Raw genomic sequence first — 20,108 nt, 5'->3', positions numbered from 1 at the left:
TAAAGAGCTCATTTAATTTTACTTAACCCATTACACCCTAAAATCTATTTGCCTGGAGACCCAATTTTATAGAATAGGTATTAGGATGGGAAATGTTGGACTAGATGTTCACTGAAAAGCCAGTGAACATTTATCGAGTGACTACTTTGTGCTCGGAATTCGCCTCTCGAGCTGTGTTGCATGAATCTATGAATCTCATGATTTAATGACATCAGTAGCATACCTAGAAATTTTCCTGTTGATAATACCTTCTATTAGTCTTTCTGCAGTTCCCAGGAGTGCCTTTCTTCCTTCCAAATGGCATTGTTTATTATTAGTAGTAGTTTTTCATCTGAGTTCTGAAGTTTTCTTCACTTTTTATTGGGGTTCAAATCATATTTGATTCTAATTAAAGCAGCGAACAGCAGAGGATTAGAAGTGTGTACCTCATGCTGGTGTTAACCCTTCCTTTAATCCTAGCTTGAAATACAGGACCAGCTGTTAGATACAAAGGGCTGTCTTGAGTGTTCATGCAAACACAAACTTTAATTCCTCTTTTCTCTGGGTTCTAGGTGCTTTAACCATTTTGATAATGTTCAGTTAGCTTTGGGGAGGAGGAACTTTTAGCACATGTGTCTTTTGAGCAGCTCAGCAGCTAATTTGAAAAACATCCCATCTGGTCAGCTCAAAATAAACTCATTTTGTCTTTCACCACTTTCAGACAAAGCTCAAAAATATCATCTAATGTCTTCTTATAATATTCTCCCAGGTGGCTTATTCTGCAAAAACTTTGGGAAGTGAGTTTGACAGAAAGCCTGGTTTCCAACATTTTAACATTGTTTTAGTTTAGGGTTTCAGAAGAAGACAGGGCATATGAGAATGAAGGAGGGGAAGAGTGAACACAGCTCATGGTGAGAAATCCCATCGCCTGCTCTAACTTTGCTCGACACAACCTGAAGAAAATAGAAGAGGCAGGCAGGAAGTTAGAATCTGCAAGTTAGGAATTCTGTATTCTTTTCTATTCTCTTAAATTGATTCTATGCTGCTGATTGTAATGCCTAAGTGATAGCTGCTGATAAATATTATCTTTGTGGAGACATAGGGCATCACCATATGTCAGGTCTGCAGACTAATTTTTTATGCAAGCCCAGCAGATTTTTGTGGGTATGGGCCAGGAATTTTAATGAAAGAAAACATCAAAGATACAGAAGAAATGAGAATATTAGTCAAGGAAGATACACAGCGATGCTCTCTGATAACCTCTGGTATTGACATTAGAACTCTGTGGGAGCAACTTAAATAAACATCTGGACACCGAGTTTAGACATTTTCGGTGACAAACCCCAGACAGATCTTTTCGACTTGCAATAATAAATATTTCAGAGGCTATATGAATCAACCAAAAATCCTGTTTTCAATTATTCTAGTTTTATAAATAGAGCATAGTTAATTATTCAAGTATAGAATTTCTTTTGAAGATTAGGTGAATTTTATATTTCCTTTGTCCATGTTATACTTCAGTTTTATTATTCATATCAAATTTATGTCTGTGTGTTCAAAAATAATATAGCTAGCTTGCCAGATACTATTAAATCAGAATCCAGCTGAGCTTGATTTTTTTTTTATTTTCAGGAAAGACCCTTTTATAGCCTTCAGCATTACAATTCTGTGAATTTGTTCAGTGTGGCCAGCCCCTGCCAAGGACACCAGTGGTAGTAAAAGGGAGATGTCCAGCTCCCTAGCTCTCACAAACATTGATTGGTTGGAGTAGTTTGGACATTAGTTGGTGAAGAAGGCACCAGAAGAGTGTGCTGGTAATGCTGCCAGGGAATATAACTTCTTAAAAACAACAACAGCCACAAAACGTGACCCAAGTAAAGCGCTGTAGAGCCAGTGACCACAACTACCTCAGTGATTCTAATGTAATAATATGAATATAGGCTAATGAGAAAAGTTGAAAACAAGAGAGGGAAGTGTGATGAATTGCATACATGGCCTCTAGAGAGCATACACTCACATCAGCTCTTAGTATTTTTTTAAAACATGAATCATTTAAAGTATTTTATTTTAGTTTTACTTTATTCTGAAAGGAACAGAGAGGGAGGAGAGAGGGAAAGAGAGAGGGAAAGTGAGAGAGAAAGCCTTCCATCTCCTGATTCACGCCCAAGATGCTCACAACTATGCTAGGCTAGGCTGAACTCAATCTCTGTCTCCCACATGGGTAGCAATAACCAAGAACTTGAGCCCTCACCTGCTGTGCATTAGCAGTCAACTGGAATGGGAAATGGATGCAGGACTTAAACCCAGGCACTCTAGTATGTGATGTCTTGATATTTATGACCTAACATTAACAGTATGACAAAAACATTAACAACATGACAAAAACTGGCTTGAAAGCCTGCTGCTGGAACTTTTAAATTTGGTGTTTGGTGGAGTGCTCTTGGTGAAATAGTTACATACACATAACTACTGCTTCTCCCTTCAACCTTGACCAGTCTGCAAACTAATAGTTTGGGGTCATCTCATTGCTGGATCTGACACAGATGGCCTTTTACAATACTTTGCATGAAGAGGTTCTAGTTTCAGTTCTGATAATTTGAGGGGAGGATGTTTTAGGAAAGCCACAGTGTCTCCATTTGTCCAACTTTAAATCTAGAAAGTATAAACCAGTTGAGTATTCCTAATCCCAGCATCTAAAATCTGAAATTGTTTCAGCACCAACAAAACACCACAGGTAGAAAACCCCATAAAATGAAACCTTGTTTCATGCACAAAATTGCTTAAAAAAATACTGTAAATAATTACCTTGAGGTATGTGTATGAGGGTTCTATGAAATATGAATGAATTTTGTGTGTAGACTTGGGTCCCATCCTAAGGTATTTGTTACACAGATGCAAGTAATCCAAAATCTAAAAAAAATAAAACGATAGATTAAAAAAATCTTCTCACCCTAACTATTTCATATAAGGATATTCAACCTGTCATAATAACCAGCATTCACTGAAGTCTTATTAAATGTAAGGTATTTTGTTAGGACCTACAATAAAGGAATGCTTGTATACAATAGAAAAAGCCAAATACAACTGGATGTATACTAAGCAAAAGCAATTGTTTCTCCAACCCCAAATCCCATTCTTAAAGCAAATGACTTTAATTTTCTAAGTTCTTCATCTCCACATTTGTAAACAATATGCTTCTAGGGCCATTGTTTCATTTTTGGAATAGACATTATCTGCTGAAGAATGTGGCTTAGTTTTTATACCTCACCCACCCCCTCCCGTGTCTGTTCCTCCATACTCTCAGATTTTAATTGGATATTCAGTGTTTATATTATAATGACTCTACATAATTCTTTCTATTAACAGTATTTTCAAAGTATTGTAGGATTATATTTCCTTCTTTATATTATTTCAGTTTGCCTTGGAATGTGCCATCACTTCTATTTGTTTGCTTAATTTTTTATGTGCATAGAGTAGGAAATCTCAGACTTTCCCATGGAAGCATAAAGCTCCTCTCCATATTGTCAAACAAGTCAAATTATCTTTTGGTTCTCTTACACAGAGCCCTCCCTGCTGGACTCCTCTGCCTCATTCCACTCTGGAGTGATTGCTTTCTTTGTTACAAAGACACTTCCCTTTAGTCTCTCACTGGCAATTTTGTTTCCCTCACTCCTGCGTGTGATCCATCTTCTGGATCCTATATCCATGTATTTCTTTGTGTTCTCTCAAGTGTTGATGGAACACATTTCCTACCAAATATGGAAGCATAGGAGGTAGATTTTTGACAGCATGTGTACCTGATGATTTTATTCTATTCTTGTTTTTATTTGTTGTTCAGAACCTTGCTGGGGTTCAATGGTATATACTGGATTGCTTTATAGCAGTTTCTTCCTTCTTCAGGTAGTTAAGTATTAGCTTTCTCTACTCTGGTGAATGTGTACATACAGTTTTCTTTATTTGTTTCATTTCTGTAAGTAGAATGGTTTGAAATGCAAGCGCTGGAAGTGTCAAGCAATCTATCCATTTGTAATCAACGGTGAAATGGTCATAGATTGGAAGACACAGCTAGGAAGTGAGATGGAGTTGGACCTTCAACCTGGACCTGTCCGATTCCCTGCAATGGAGGACTTGGCAGTCACCAAAGAAATGACTGTCAACTCTGTTTGAACCACCCAGGAAGGTTTAAAAAAAATGCCAATACCTGGGCTACACTGAAAGCAGAATAGGAGTCTCTGATGATAGACTCCAGACACTGACGTTTTGCAGCTCCCTTGGAGGAATCTAATGTGCATCCTGGCTAGAGAAGCATCACTCTGAATTCTCTTTCTTTCAAGAGCAGAAGATCCCCTGCAGCCTGAGTCTGAATCTTCCCAGTTCCCTTCCTCACCAGCTCTCCATCCTTTCTGCTCTTGTTCCTTTTAAAAAACCTGCTTCGTTCAGGTAAAGTCACTCATATTAGCGGGCAAAGATGAAAGACTCTAATTGTTCTGTAGAGATCCCTCAAATTTGGCAGGATTTCTTCCCTGGTAACAGGCTGCTTTTATGCTTTCAGCCAGCCCTTGGCATTGCCACACCTCCTGGAGGAGAATCATACGACTGGGCAGAAATGGTGTACCAAGTTAGACATCTTTTCTTCCTAGAAACAAGGTGATGATATTCTTCAGTGCTAACTGAAACACTTTTTCTTCCAATGTATTTTTTTCTTTAAAGATTTATTTATTTTTATTACAAAGTCAGATATACAGAGAGGAGAGACAGAGAGAAAGATCTTCCGTCCGATGATTCACTCCCCAAGTGAGCACAACGGTCGGTGCTGTGCCGATCTGAAGCCGGGAACCTGGAACCTCTTCCGGGTCTCCCACATGGGTGCAGGGTCCCAAGGCATTGGGCTGTCCTCCACTGCTTTCCCAGGCCACAAGCAGGGAGCTGGATGGGAAGTGGAGCTGCCGGGATAAGAACCGGCGCCCATATGGGATCCAGGGGCGTTCAAGGCAAGGACTTTAGCTGCTATGCCACACTGCCGGGCCCTCTTCCAATGTATTTTACCCAGTTTTTCTTGTGTCTCTGGGAGTAATGAACAGGTTGGAGTTGTTAGTATTGTTGTTGTTGTTATTATTAAAGCTTTATTTTATTGTTTAAAAGGTAGATTGACAGAATTGGAGAGACGGAGAAAGAGATCTTCTAACTGCTGGCTCACTCCCCAAATAGCCACACGGTCATTTAAACTGGACCAGGTTGAACTGAAGAGCTATGAACTCCTTCTGAGTCTCCTACGTGGCTGGCAGTGGCCTAAGCACATGGGGCATTTTCAGCTGCTTTCCCAGACACATTAGTAGGAGGTTGGATTGGAATCAGAGCACCTGGGACTCAAACTGACACTCTGACTTGGGAAACTGGTGTCATGGGTGGCCTAACCTGATGTGTCCCAATGAGTTGTTCTTTTTTTGTTTTTCAAATGTATTTGAAAGGCAGAGAGAGAGAGAGAGAGAGAGAGAGAGAGAGAGAGAGAGAGAGATATGAAGACGGAGGCAGGTAGGGAGGGAGAGAGAGAAAACAAATCTTATCTATTTGCTGCTATATTTTTCAAATACCCACAGCAGGTAAGAATGGGCAGACTGAAGCCAGAATACAGCAATTCTCTACAGGTCTTCCAAGTGGGCAGCAGTGACTCAAATACTTGAATCTTAACTGCTGCCTCCCAGAGTTAACAGGAAGCTGGGTCAGAAGTGGATTGGGGACTTAAACCGAGGTATTTCAGTGTGGGATGCGGGTATGTGAAGTGATTAACCCACTGAGCCACAAGAACTGCCCCAGGTTGAAGTCACTGGACTTGTTCCCTGTATTTTAAGATGGTGTGTGCAGAGTTCTTGCTTTCTCCTTCTTTCAGTACCCACAGTAGTTTTGTCTCCATAATGTGGTAATGGGTTATGGGACACTCTAATATCCTTATTGCATGCTCTCCCTTGGGCTTTCCTTGCAGCATACTATGCATAGTACTTGAGATGGCACTCATTTTCAGGGTCATGCAAGTTTAAAGCCAGTGTTTGCACGTCCCTAAGAATGCCCATCTTCTAAAATTATATATGCTAGTTCCTGGCTTGCCTCTCTCACCTTGCCTCTTGGAGAGGGTGTGTACTGCTCGTCCCAAAATAAAACAGACCTTGGATCATTCAAGTGGCAACAGGAGTTTTATAAGCTGAGTATGTCTGATTTTGGATATGTTTGCTTCTGCTGCAGCTTGTGGATGCTGAACCCCTGCTCCCTTGGTCTGTGAACACGTGGGAGCAGGTGTGTGAAATACACATTCTAGGGATACAGATGAGACTCCGAAACTTCCTATTTTGCAGATAAATACTCATTGATGATTCGGGAAACATAGTAAAAAGGAAAATCATTCCTGTTCTCAAGGAGTTTATAATGTATCTCAAGTTCAAATTATATAACTCCCTTTTGATAAACTATATCTTCTCCCAAAAGAAAAAAGTTAGAAATCCTTTGTTTTATCTGTAGCAGAAATAAGGTCATTGATGCTGTTGATTGACTGTGTTACTGTGAAAAGCCTTGAATGTTGCAAATTCTTGATTTTTTTTATTTGTAAGATGATGGGGGTTTAGATGAAACAATGTCTACAACCCCTCTGTGGCTTAATATTTATCTGCTTTCTCTGAGTATTTCCATTTCCACTACTTACCTCCTAGGAAGCAACAAAAGTATTTCCATTTTGAATATCTTTCTTGGTTTATCACTTACTTTAATCTAGTTCCATATCCTGACATACTACTCTGTCTAAAACCTGTATTTTAATTTTTTTAAATGCAATTTATCTTTTATAACTCCTTTTCATGTCCCATAAAAATGATGGATAAGGGAGGGTAGATAAAGCTACAGATCAATCTTAGATTCTGATAATCTAATAAATGCTTCGAGCACCAATGTTACAGTTTACGACCTCTTGCCAATTGATTTATGGCCTTGTAGTAAATTTTCTGTCCCACGTATCCAATATTTATTGGAACATCTTGTTCTTAACAGACAAAGTACTGTATAAAACATCTGTCACAACAAAAGCCAATTCAATTAAATATCTTTTACTTCCAAATCTACATCCCTCCTTCTCTCTGGCATCCAGGTTACAAAACAGGAGGCCATGTTATGAACAACCTTTGAATGAGGTTTTGGAATTTAATGTGTGCTCTAAATATTCTTAAAATTAATCAGAAAGAAGTGAAATATTCCTTTTTACCCAACACTCCAGAGCTGAATTCTGCCCATGTTAGTGCTGGCCCACCTCGTAGTTCTGATGTCTTCATCTTAAGGGCTCTGTTATACATTCTTCCCTACTAGACCCTGTAACTTCAAAGATTTTCTTTAGAAGCAAACTTTGCTTACCTGGCAACAATAATTACACTATTAATCCAAAGATGCATTTGCTAATTCACCTTGTTAGTTTGCACTAATCCATTTTCACTCATGGAGTTGGTATAATTACAGCCCAAACAAGGGATAAGAAATTTATGTACCATTTCCATAGGCATTATGCAATATTAATCTAGAGTTTGTCCATGACTTTTTGAAGGTAGCCCCAAGCAAATACAAACAGGAATACAGGAACCTTTCCCGCTGAGTCTCTATCCTCCCTGTTCAGTCCCATGGGGTGGAGGGTGAGAGAGGACCCACTTCAGGATTTGCCCTGGTGAGTGGGCGTCTCAGGTATTTTGCATCTGGGCTTCCTCACAAGTCTGCATTTATTTTAAATCTCTCTCTAAGTTCTGCCTTCCTCAGCCAAGGACAACCATTCTGCCAGAGAGCTCTAAACTCTGTAAGGGGTGACTCAACCCACAAATGGCGCCTCCCTCAGGCCCTCCAAGGCTTTGCTTGCTCTGAATCTCATGCTAACAACAACTCAGACTTGCCTGCCCACGCCACCTCCCAGCAAGACTCAGCTGTGCCAGCTCTTGCATACTCTCCCTCCTCCTAGCACTGAGCGCTGCACATTGAAGGTGTGCCTGCTTGCCTCAGTCCAATGTCCAGGGATCCTCATTTAATGGACAGGATGAAACAGTAGCTACACCACAGGCAGGCTGTTGATCTGGCCACAATGAATTATTCTGCTGATTTGCTTGAGTTTCATTTTTTTTTAATTATTTATTATTTAACTTCAGTAATTACATTGTATTATGTGACACAGTTACATAATTAGTCAACAAATAAACACCAAGAAATAACTGATCACCTACAGCCTAACACCCTTTTTCATAAAATTACCAAATGGGCAACACTTTTTGTTTGTCTTCCCTCTTCCCATTGTGCTTTCACAGGTCTAATGAGCAGTCACTTGCTCTTGGACACTTGACCCAAGCCTGCTGGTGGGTCCTTCCTTCTCCTTCAGTAATAGCAAGTTGATGGGACTCTTCCTGGGAGGTGCAGCCTGCTTCAGCTGAGTCGAAAGCTTATGCTGAAGGACTACAGACATCCGCAGGCAGAGGGACCTGGCCTAGCCCCCCTGAAATTACACCTGATCTTCTCCTTATCTTGATTTTGTTGTGACTCCCTCAGGGATGATTTTCTGCAGAAAGATCTGAGGGTGGAGAGTCTGGGGCATTGCTGGTGGTGAGAGTTCCTACGCCAGCTGATAAGTATGTCTGTCAGCTCCCAAAGAAAGGGGAGAACCCTCCTTGGCCCTCATTCTTCTCCTCTTACCTTGTGGGCTGCTCCCGCACGGACTCTTCTCTCTGCTCTGGCTCTCTGACAATGGACTTCTTTCAGCCCCTGCCCCTGCCCTTCCCTTCGCCCCTTCCCGCTCTGTGAGCTCATCTATTCTCATGGTTTCATTAGCGCCTCTTTGCAGATGACCTCTTCAGCCGTGACCCTTTCCCATGTCCCAGACTGCATTTCCAACTGCTGACAGGACATCTCCACTCACAGATCCTGGAGGCCCGTGAGCCTCGGCCTTGCCTGTCCCCTCACTCCCCTAGAGATGGCCTCCTCATCTGGGTGTTCAGTTCAAGCATGACTCCTGCCAGGCTTGCCAGAGTTCCTGCTGCAAAGCCTGGAGTCAGCTGTCAAATCTGTGGCATGCCTGCTGTCAGGCAACAAGCTTGGGCTTGAGGGAGAGCGCCATGAATACAGGTCACTGTTAGATCCTAAAGTACCCAGTCTAGGGTAGAAGAGAGGCGCCTGGAGAATGCCAGGCAATCCTAGCTCTGAGAGAGGCATGCAGGGGCCTCTGCATGACAGCATCCAGTCCGGGTGTCATTCATGGTGAGGAGATCTTAGCCTCAGCTGGTCTTGCCTCCTGCCCCACCCCCATCCTCATTGCTACCATTGTGGTTAAGTCCCCTGTCATTCACAACTATATTTCTGCTATTGTATCCTTGAGTGTTGTTGTCTATCACCAGCTGTTTATTTTTTTTCCAAAATACTCCTCTTACCTTTTTGTTCCAACCTCAGATAGAGGTTTTTTGTTGTTGTTGTTTGTTTTGTTTTTAAAAGCAAGACAGGATCCTCTAGCTACTCCACTTCCCATTCAGCTCCCTGCTTATGACCTGGAAAAGCATAGTAGGATGGTCCCCTGGGTGGGAGACCTGGAAGAAGCTCCTGGTTCCTTGCTTCAGATCTGTTCAGCCCTGGCCGTGGTGGTCATCTGGGGAGTGACTAGCAGATGAGAGATCTTTTACTCTGTAAATGTGCCTTTCCAATAAAATAAATGAATCTTAAAGAAAAAATGAAAACATTACCATCCCTATAGATTTTGAGGACACTCTCCTTCGTGCCATTTATGCTTTGTCTTATTATGGATTAGCAAATTTGATCTGTCAGGGGCCAAAATAGGTATTTCAAACATTGCAGGCCATATGCTTGTCACTCAACTCAGAACAACTCAAGTCGCCACAACTTGTGGTAGAATATGGCTGTGATGTGATAACATTTCCTCTACAAAAACACTTGGGAGAACAACTTCAGCCCCTGTGCTGCAGTTTGCCCATTCCCGCTGCAAAAGAGAGCCTGTTTGCTGGCTCTGTCCCCTCCTTATGAGCCTCCCTGAATTTTTCTGCCTGGAACAGACAGCTTCTTTTGGGGTAGACTCAGCCTCCTCAGTCTTAGCCAATGTTCACACAGCCTGGGGCACGAAGGTGAAGGAGCTCTTTGTCTGACAAGCTTGTTCCTGAGATCAGCCAGAGCTAGGGAGGATAGGACCCAGGGGGCTGAAGACATTTAAGCCAAAGAAAACCAGAAGTTTCTCATCCCTCTCTTCCTCCCTGACCCACAGTCCATTCATGCGGCCTTCAGCCCTAGTCCCAGAGGTAAATAAATATACATTTTATATCCATCTCAGACAGATTTTTGTTATTAAGAAAGGAAATTAAAAGTCTCTTAAGTGTAGATAATATGCAGTTTGCTAGACAAATTGACAATAGCCAGGAAATTTAAAACACGGGACCCCATACTCCTCCGTTGGAGCGCCTTGGGACTTTGATGTCTTTGAGCTGGCCAGGCTAGACTCAAGGCTAGCGGCCCTTCTCTTAACGCCCCATCAGGGCATACAGAGTTTCTTGGTGAAGAAAACGTATGTGGGCTCTGCGTCTGCATAGCCCAGCATTGATTTAGCATTTATGGACCCTGCTCGGTCTTGACCTCATTGACAGTACATGGGGAAGGCAGCCCACTCCCAAACCCAGTCCCAAAGCCGGGTCCCAGTTACTCTCTCTTAATGGAATCCTGCTTTAAGGGAGACAAAAACATTTACCTCCAGGGAATGTCCCGCCTGCTTTCTCCAGAACTCTTTAGATTGTCACCAGGGGAGTCATTACAGTTTAAATCAATGGGTATTTGAGAGAAGGTGAACTACTTGCCTTTCCCTGCACTTGACATTTTGAGTATGGGACAGTGAAAGGTGACTTTGTTTATTTATGGATCTTGGATGGCTCAGTGCTCAAAGGGGTTCCTGCCAAAGGTCTGAAAGAAATCTTTCTTGGATTGTTATCTTTAAACACATTTTTTTTCTGTTATTTGTCAATATTTGGGGGGAAATCCAGAGGAAGCCATGTTCATTTGCTACTATATCCATTCTCCTGTATCTCACTGAGTATGCTGAAAACAGTTTTTTTCTCCAGTATTTCTGACATCTGTTCTTAATATTGTACAGTCTTTGTTTCGTGTACTTTTGATAGACAACATTTTTTTGTGTGTGAGCATTTTGTTATTAGACTCTACAAAATGTTGATGTTAATCTGTGCTGCCCTGGTCTGCCTGGAACACAAGGTCAGACTGAAACTATCCTTGGGAGCATCTTTGGGAGAGTAATTCTGGGATCAAGCAGCATATTTTGACATCCTTCCAAGGGCCTTTGACTTTGTTTTGTACAAACACTGTGTACATTTAACCCAGAGGAAAAGTCAGGGTTGCTGCTCATTTCAAATCTCCCCATCCAGCATCTCTGCTGTGTCAAGAACGCTGGCAGGTTAAAAGGTATCAGCATTTGCTTCGTTCACTTGATACTCCTGGACTTAGGGGGATTGAAAGACTCTGTGGATAGATGGCCAGGCTGTATTCCCAAGGGGCTTTCAGTCCGTTTTGATTTTAAATTGAGTTCAAAATGGGGGCTTATTTTCTCGGAGTGTTCCTTCTGAAATATGTGGACTCAACATTCATCCTAAAAGTGAAGCTACTTTACAGAGTTGGTTAGGCCTGTTCACAAATGGGCAAATGCCCACTTTACTCTTACTTGTGTGTGTGGTATTATTTGTGCACTGTAAAAAAAAAAAGATTTATTCATCCTCTTGTAAGGGAAAAAGAAAGAGAGAAAAAGGGAGAGAGAGGCAGGGAGGAAACGGCGGGGGGGGGGGGGGGTGGAGGCGGAGACAGAGAATCTTCTTGCTGGTTACTCTCCCTATGGTTGCAAGAGCCAGGGCTGGCCAAGGCCAAAGCCAAAAGTCCAGGACTCCATCGAGATCTTCCACATGGATGGCAGGGGCCCAAGCACCTAGGCTATCTCATACTGCCTTCCCAGTTACATTAGCAGAGTTGGATCAGAAGCAGAGCAGCTGGGACTCAGACTCATATTCTGATATAGGATGCCTGCATTGCAGGTGACAGCTTAATGTGCTGTACTATAGCACTGACTTTTCTTACTGGTTCTTATGATAGCAAGGTACTGATGAAAGGACAATTTATAAGGTGTATGAAATGTGTTAGTGCACTAGAGCCATTTCATAAAAGAATTTGGGGTGAGGAACAATGGTAAAATTGAAGCAAGGGAGTGTGATAGTCAGCAGCATTTCCCGCTTGGAAACTCTGGGAAACAAAGGTAGACGATCAAGTTAGTTTTGACTAGATCATGGGCCAAAGGCTGAGTTTCTCACTTAGAAATCAAGTGTGGATAGAATAGACAACTTGGTCTTTCCTGATCAGAAATGTTGATGGTTGAGAGGCTAGTCATGAAACCTGCATCCCTGATTAGAGTTTGTGTCCCACCTCCTCCAAGTGACTCAAGTAGTTGGTCTCTGGCCACTCACATGGGAGACTTGGATTGTGTTCCTGACTCTTTTGCTTGGACCAGCTGCAGCTCATGCAGTTATTTGGGGAATTAGTAGCAAGTATCTAGCTTGTTCTCTGCCTTTCAAATAAATAATTTTTAAGAAGATGTAACATTTGGTGGCCGTTTACACACACTCCCAACATTTTTTGCTTACATATAATTTAAAAGTATTAGCCAAGCATTCTAATGTAGGTTCCTTAAGTAGTAGAAAGAACTAAGACTAGGACATTGAGACTTTGAAGGATGTAGTTATATGTTGATTTGTGTAGAATGGCCCCAAAAAACTTCCCTCTTCTAAATCTTCTTGCTATAGCACCTGCCTCTTTCCAAGCATTGCCAATGCTGTTTTTCTTTCTTTTTTTTAAACCCACACACATCTATTCTGAACTAAACTTCATTATTGAGTTCCCAGTTCTCACATATTCTCTTTTTAAGTTCACTGAAGAAGAAAATTAAATACAAATGCACACAGCATAAAAGAAATTTACCATCAAATATAATTGCATTGTAATGCAATCAGAAACCATGGGTGAGAAAAAAATACCTGGCCATTGATAGTGCCTCGAAAAAGAAAAAGTAAAAAGTATGAACAGTCATTTTGGCAATCACTTTGATGGGTTTGCCCAGCTTACTTAAATTCTACCAACTGATAGAAGGATTTCTAAAATGCTTCTTTAAGAGAAATAAGCAAAGTGAAGAACAGGCTATGTAGTGTGCCACTATGTGGTTAAAAAAATTAAGAATTATCTGCATGTATAGAATATATCTAGAAGGGTATGACAAACCTAGGAAGGTTACACTGGGGCAAATGAGCTGATTTACCAGGGTTCAGAGTAGAATAGGGAATTGATTTTCACTGTGACGTATGTTATATGTTGAAATTTATACCATGAACATGCATTATGTGTTTCTTCAAAATAATTAGTTAAAACCAATAAGTGGGCAAAACAAATAATTAGCGAGCCCTCAATAAATGCTAGATAGTCTTCTAGAATCCATCTTTCTAAAAGAAAACATTACTCACCAAGTCCATCTGTGGAAACAAGCATGCTTATCCCCCAGGTATTCTCAACCACACAATAGAACACCCAGGGTCATGAATTTTAACAAAGATTTGATCTCTTTTAAAACTTGCATGCTCCTATCCTTTTATTTCAGCAATCATGGATGGTGGTAGTGAGGGATTGGAGTAGGAAAACCTAGAAGATAATAGGTATCAAAGTGGTTTTGCATTTAGGCGGATGGCTTCTCATGCTGGCATACAGGTACCTCTAAGTGCAGAAAGGAGAGATAGTCAGTTTTTTGGGTTCCATGTGCCAAAAGACAAGCTTATTTACAGATGATTGTACCCAGAAGCAGTGTCTGCCTAGAAAGTCAGGGTTAAGGCATATGACTAATGATACAACAAGTGAACATGACTTCCTAGAGGGTGAAAGGAAACCAGCCTTTATAATCCTGCAGTGTTCCAAACAGAATTGTCATCTGACTAACAAAGCCTCAAAGGTTATAGTGCATAGGCCACTTTTTAAGATATATCTTTATCATTGAAAGGAACAGTAATTGGGACGAAATTGATTTCACCTCAGAGTTTAAATTTGTCTATGACTGTCTTGTTTTCTTCCAGAGATTCACTAATCTCCTGGGAATGATGTGGAACCAATGAATTTCCTAGAGTTGCTCTTCTTAGGGGTTTGTTTTAGAGCTAGCATTGCTTCCTTAGGGAGAGTAAGTAGAAATGAGGCACAAACTAGATCTGGGCTGCTTAGTGTCCATTTGTGTTCGACCTACCTCCTAGCTCTGTAACTCAGACAAGCCTGGGACCATCTGTGAATTTCAGTTTTTGTGTCAGTACAATGGGAAAACTGACAATGACATGAAAGCACTGCTAAAAAAATGCATTGTGGAAATTGGTGTCCAGCAGCTGCCTAGAGTGAGTGCTCAGAAATGTTTCCTTTCTCTTTGCAGAGAGTCCTGTGATGGGCACCACCGCTTGCAGCATGGCTATAGCTCTGTTCCTGGTTTCCAGCTGTCTGGTGAGCCTTCCTGGAGCCCTACCTTTTGTGAAAATTGATGAGTGCTTGGGCAAGGTGGGTGACATGCTGCAGATGTGTTTTTTCCCATTAGAGACAGAGCTTTCTTAAGAGAGCCTTTTATTTCCTTTACTTGGAGAAGTGCTATTTCACTGTCTCTCAGTAGATGTCAGCAGTACAGCAAACATCCCTGTGCCCATCAAGGAAGCAGTTTTGTTCAAAACCAACTTTTCCAGTGAAAAATAATAAGAGTAAATTCTCTCTTTGCAATTCTTTTGGAAACCCCAGAATCAAAATATGCTGAGCTCTAAATCCCTTAGAGTAACTGCAGATACTCGATTGCCTTTGCATTTGATAGACAGCCTTTTATTCTCCGTGATGAAAACATCATTTAGGAGACTGGGTTGGGGATTATGGCAACCTTTTTAGAATTTTCTGCAAGTTTATCTTACATTTACCCTGCAGGCAAGGGTGAAATAATAGAAGATGTACAATATTTTGTTTCTTCCTGTGAAGTAAATCAAAACCATGGGAATGTTTCTCCCTAATTTAATTTATTGCTGTCTCCTCAAATATATATCTTTAATAGTATACAATTAACCCTCTGATTGCTACCACAGACAGCTGCAATGAGGTCAAAGAATAAGGCAATTTTTGTTGTCCAAATAAAAGGGATAATATGAGTCAGTGGCTGATTAATATTTGCATGTGGCTGTAAGACCTTGTAAGACTTTCAGTATCTTAGCCTACTCCTCTTCTTGCTTCTTCCCAGCTCATGCCCAGACTTGATGTGAGTTATACCACTTGATGTAGTAATGCCTCTGCTTACTTCTATGCTCCTCTGACATGGGGTTTTCAAAAAGTTTGTGGAAATGCGCATCATGAAAAAAAAACCACTAATAGATTAAATTAAATTTTCATGCACTATTTTCCATGAATTTTTGGAGTAGCCTCATAATATTGTGCTGCAACACTTGGCTTCGATTTAGATTGGCTCTTGGATTTTGCATTTGCCTGAATTGTGTTCCTTATGGCTTGCTACTGAAGCTTCAGTCTGTAATGGTTTCCTGCCATTTCTGTCATGCTCTTGTTTTTGGTTGGTGGGAAATACATTTTATCCAAGGTTTCAGAATTTATAGCTGAGCTCTTTAAGTAGTGAGCTTCCTGTCTTCATTACTTGTTTATTAGCAGTTCTCAAACATGGCTGAACATTGGAATCATCTGGAAAGCAAGCAGCACCCAGGGAAGCAAGCCCTCCTGATTCTCCAAGGACAGTTTTGACACTCAAAGTCCCATATCCTGGGATACCCTTTTGTTTGGGGGAAAACTTTGATGATTTATCAACTTTACAGGCTAGGTCCTGTTGTGTTCCATTCCCATATTCTGGTTTAAATGAACACTGGAATTTCTCAAAAAACCTCCAAGGTGATTCTTATGTGCTGCCAAGGTTTTGACCCACTGATCTGGAGACCACACAGCCATGGTCAGAAATACTGTCTACAGAAGGAGCTTTGAATTGGATAAGCTGTTGGAATAGGTGTTTTTGGAGGTTTTCTGCGAAAGTGAGAGCCTTGACCTGGGGCTGTGGGATGATTTCTTAAAATTTTTTTAAGATTTTTTTTTTGTAAATTTTTATCGGAAAGTCAGATATACAGAGAGGAGAAGAAACCGAGAGAATCTCTGTCCACTGATTCACTCCCCAAGTAGCCACGATGGCCGGAGCTGTTCCAATCTGAAGCCACGAGCCCGAAGTCTCTTTTGGGTCTCCCACCAGGGTAAAGGGTCCCAAGGCATTGGGCCATCCTTGACTGCTTTCTCAGGCCGTAAGAGTGAGCTGGGTGGGAAGTAGGACTGCCGGGATTAGAACCTGCACTGATATGGGATCCTGGAGCATGCAAGGCAAGGACTTTAGCTGCTAGGCTACTGGGCCAGACCCAGTGGGGGATTATTTCTAGCACATGAAACCTCTGGACTCTTGGCTCGGAAGGATTAGGGTCAGGACTAACATAAGGCAAGTGAGGTGCTTGCTTCATGCCTGAAACTTACAGGGGTCACTGTGAACTCCAGTAATCAAATAGAACCTTCAAGACATAAAAGTCAACATCCATGTTGAACCAAAGATCAAACTTTCAAATAAAGATAAGATCAGTAACAGGACCATGTTACTGATATTGGAACCTGAGGCAAAAGGCAAATCAGTCAGGTCCTGTTTTATTTAAGAGTTTGATCTTTCATTTGTCGAGAACTTTTTTTTTTGCATTAATGTTGATTTTTCAATGTTACATAAATAGTGTATATCTTGGTTTCTGAATTTTTAATGTCACTCCCGTGCCCTTAAATTTTTGACTACGAAAGAATAGCTTGCTCATTTCCCAAGTCATATCTTTGGGAAGGATGCCCCTTTAGCCTCATCAACAGTGGATACTGGTCTCTGATCTTGGAACACTGTGGGCCCAGAGATGAGCAGTTTTGCCTTTCTCCACTCTCCATAAAAAAAAACTAGGCTTCCTTGGGAAGGAGCAGGCAACAGAGTCAGAGGATTGCAAGCCGTGAGGAGCTTGCCAGAGGAACTGGTGTGTGTGGTGCTCAGTACAAAGACATTTTGCTTGCCCATCTAAGGCAATACTAGGTCAGCCACAAATTTCTGTTAATTTAAATTCTTTCAGGGGCAGGTGTATGGTGCAGTGGTCAAGACAGCAGTCGAGATGTCATTGTCTCATATCAGAGAACCTGCCCTGAAGAGCTTCATGAGAACACCCTAGGTTCATGCTGTGAGGTGAAAGTACCATGCATGTTATAAAGGCTCCACAAACAGGCACAATTGTTGTTGTGCTATTTATTCATAGTCTATGTTCTCACTGTTTAGCTTGCTGCCCAGTGAGGTAATTCAGTGTGTACCCTGGAATTTGCCATGTGCAAGGCCTTCTAAAGCAGATGAAGTGCCTTTCCACTAAGGATCTAGTAGGAAATAGTTCCAAGGTATACTAGAAAGCGAGAGTAAAACAAGAGAGGCAAACAGGGAGAGGAGCTATTCTGTCTAGCAGGAAGGATCCTGGAGAACCTGCCAAAGAAGTAACTTACGCTGGGGCTACACAGTGAGAAGGCCTGGATATCAGCAGAACAAGCTGGGGAGTGGGGAGGCCTTCCAAGGGAAGATATAGAGGCTACAACTTGTTGACCATCAACTGGGAAAGCTGAACCATTTTTTTTTGGTTGGACTGTGGGTGAATGAAGCAAAAGATGGGGCAAAAGCTTGAAAAAGTTGTGTAGGGACCCAGCTGGAGATAGGGTAGGATCTGGTAGCAGCTACTATAGCTTGACTGGGTCTCATGTGATAGAATTAAGAGTGGACAGGGCCTTTAAAATCTTTTTAGGCCACAAGAGCACCTTACTGGGAGTAGATCAAGGCCTTCATAAGAGGCAGCTTTGGGGCCTAATGTGGTAGCCTCTCCTTAAATGCACCGGGATCCCATATGGGCACCGGTTCTAATCCCAGCAGCTCCACTTCCCATCCAGCTCCCTGCTTGTGGCCTGGGGAAGCAGTAAAGGATAGTCCAATGCCTTGGGACCCTGCACCCATGTGGGAGACCTGGAAGAGCTCCTGGCTTCGGATTGGCTCAGCTCCAGCCATTGCGGTCACTTGGGGAGTGAATCATCGGACAGAAGATCTTTCTCTCTGTCTCTCCTCTCTGTATATCTGACTTTTCAATAAAAATAAATAAATTAAAAAATTGTTTGAAAAAGTTAGCTTGCTTCTCTGTCATGTGGGGACAAAGAGGTCCTGCCCTCTGGAAAATGCTGTCCTTGATTTTGAACTTCCAGCTTCCAAAAGTGTAAGAAATTCTTCATGAGTTATGTAGCCCTGTATTATTCTGTTATGTCAGTGCAGGTAGACTAAAGCCATAGGGGACTGTGTGTGAGCTTTGTCGTCTGTGCAGCCTTGTTCCTGGGAATGTCCCAGCAGAGAGGACTGGTACCATGCAACCATGGATTATACTGGCTGTCAACAGAGCATAGGCTAGGTCCCAGGTACCACATCTCTGCTCTTTTCCTTATGGTACCCCCTAGTGGATGCTGATGGATGTATTCTCAGTAAACCCCGCCCCTGCCCCTCCTCCCTGCTGGTTAACCTCAGGTAAGCAGTTACTTTAACTTGTTTCCTTAGGGTTTTGGGAATCTAGAATTTGAAGGATTTTGCAAGTCCAAATGAAACACCAGACATTGTACCAGGACCCAGCATCCAACTGTGAGAGTGGAAGGCTCAGGGACTGTGGTCCAGCATGGAACATGTGACTGGTGCCTAGGGATGGGTCAGAACAGATTTCAGAGGAAGGGATGACTGAGCTGAGACTGGAAGTTCTGCAGGAAAGAGAATGGGGAAGGGAAGTGCAGGCAGGGCTCATGGACACAGTGCATTATCCAGGAGGTTAGAAGGTAGGACTTGGGGGAGATGGACAAAACTGCTTTTGAGAGTGAAGATTGGTTGTTGCATCCTGAAAGAACTTTGTTCACATAGAGTGCTCTAAGAGAAGGACTGATTCATAAAAGGTATGGGACGCTCACAGCAACAATGATCTGAGTACATAAATAAAACATCTGTCTGGTCCAGGGTCTTGCTTGGAGATGTTAATCAAGAATTGGATTTATCACACTATATTATTTGGAGAGACAGTTTACTATAATAAAAGAATACATGTTTTGGACACAAATCTGAAAAATTCTGGTGTAATCAGTTATGAATTATGTCACATGAATAAGTTATCTTACCATCCAAATCCTCTGTCTTCCTAGCTATAAAATGGGGATTGTGCTACCTGTTCTCCTTCACAGGTTCATAGCGAGTATTAACTGAAATGGCAGGTGCTTGGTATGTAGGAAGTGCACAATGAACGCAGGTAATTGTTTACTTATGAGAGTTGTACTGATTACAAATGGACCGCTTCAAATTCTGTGTATCATTTTCTAGTCAAAGATGTGATTATTAAATTTGAAATAATTCTTAAAATGGCAAAAATATTAGTAAAATATTAAACCTTTGAAAATTTAAATTTTTTTCAGTGTAATAGGGGAAGCATTCTTATCAAAGTTGAAATATCTGAGCTCTTTCTAAGTATGTGTTGTTGGGAAAGTCACACCATCAAGGATTCAGTTTCTTCATCCAGGAAGAAGTGAAGCACATACAGCAGAAGTGGCAAGCATTTGGGGAAAGAAAGTCTTTTCCTTTCTTACATCTTTTGGGGGCTTATCAAAACTTCATTCCTTTCTTTTTCCATCATTGTTCTAAGCTACCAGAGGCCGACTAAGACTGCTTTCTATCCCCAGTTCGGGACCTCTTTGATTGCGTGAAGGGTCTGACATGTGCAGAACACTGTTAGTAATCATTTTCTTGTTCCCATAGATATCCACTATGTAGAAAATTCTTTTCAACACCCTTTCCATTTACGCTGAACTCTCAACCAAGTCAAGGGCTTTCCCAAACCAGGATCATTTTTGTTTGGGCTAAGATGATTCTGGTAATGTATACAAAAATCTGAACCTCCTGGAGGAAATGTCAGCATGTT

The 20,108-nt window shown here is 41.6% G+C and overlaps 1 long non-coding RNA gene across 1 annotated transcript in view; it reads left to right on the top strand.

Moving 5' to 3' along the window:
* The window catches only part of LOC131480532 (uncharacterized), a 126,085-nt gene that overhangs the window by 10,382 nt on the left and 95,595 nt on the right, over positions 1 to 20,108 (top strand). Inside the window, exon 2 of the long non-coding RNA XR_009245595.1 lies at positions 14,483 to 14,604. This is a non-coding gene — a long non-coding RNA (uncharacterized LOC131480532). The remainder of the gene's footprint in view (positions 1 to 14,482; positions 14,605 to 20,108) is intronic.

This window comes from Ochotona princeps, chromosome 6 (assembly GCF_030435755.1).
Source record: "Ochotona princeps isolate mOchPri1 chromosome 6, mOchPri1.hap1, whole genome shotgun sequence".
In the NCBI taxonomy this organism is placed as follows: domain Eukaryota; kingdom Metazoa; phylum Chordata; class Mammalia; order Lagomorpha; family Ochotonidae; genus Ochotona; species Ochotona princeps.
The sequence above is the reverse complement of the archived record's forward strand: the minus strand, read 5'-3'. Positions and strand labels throughout refer to the sequence as shown.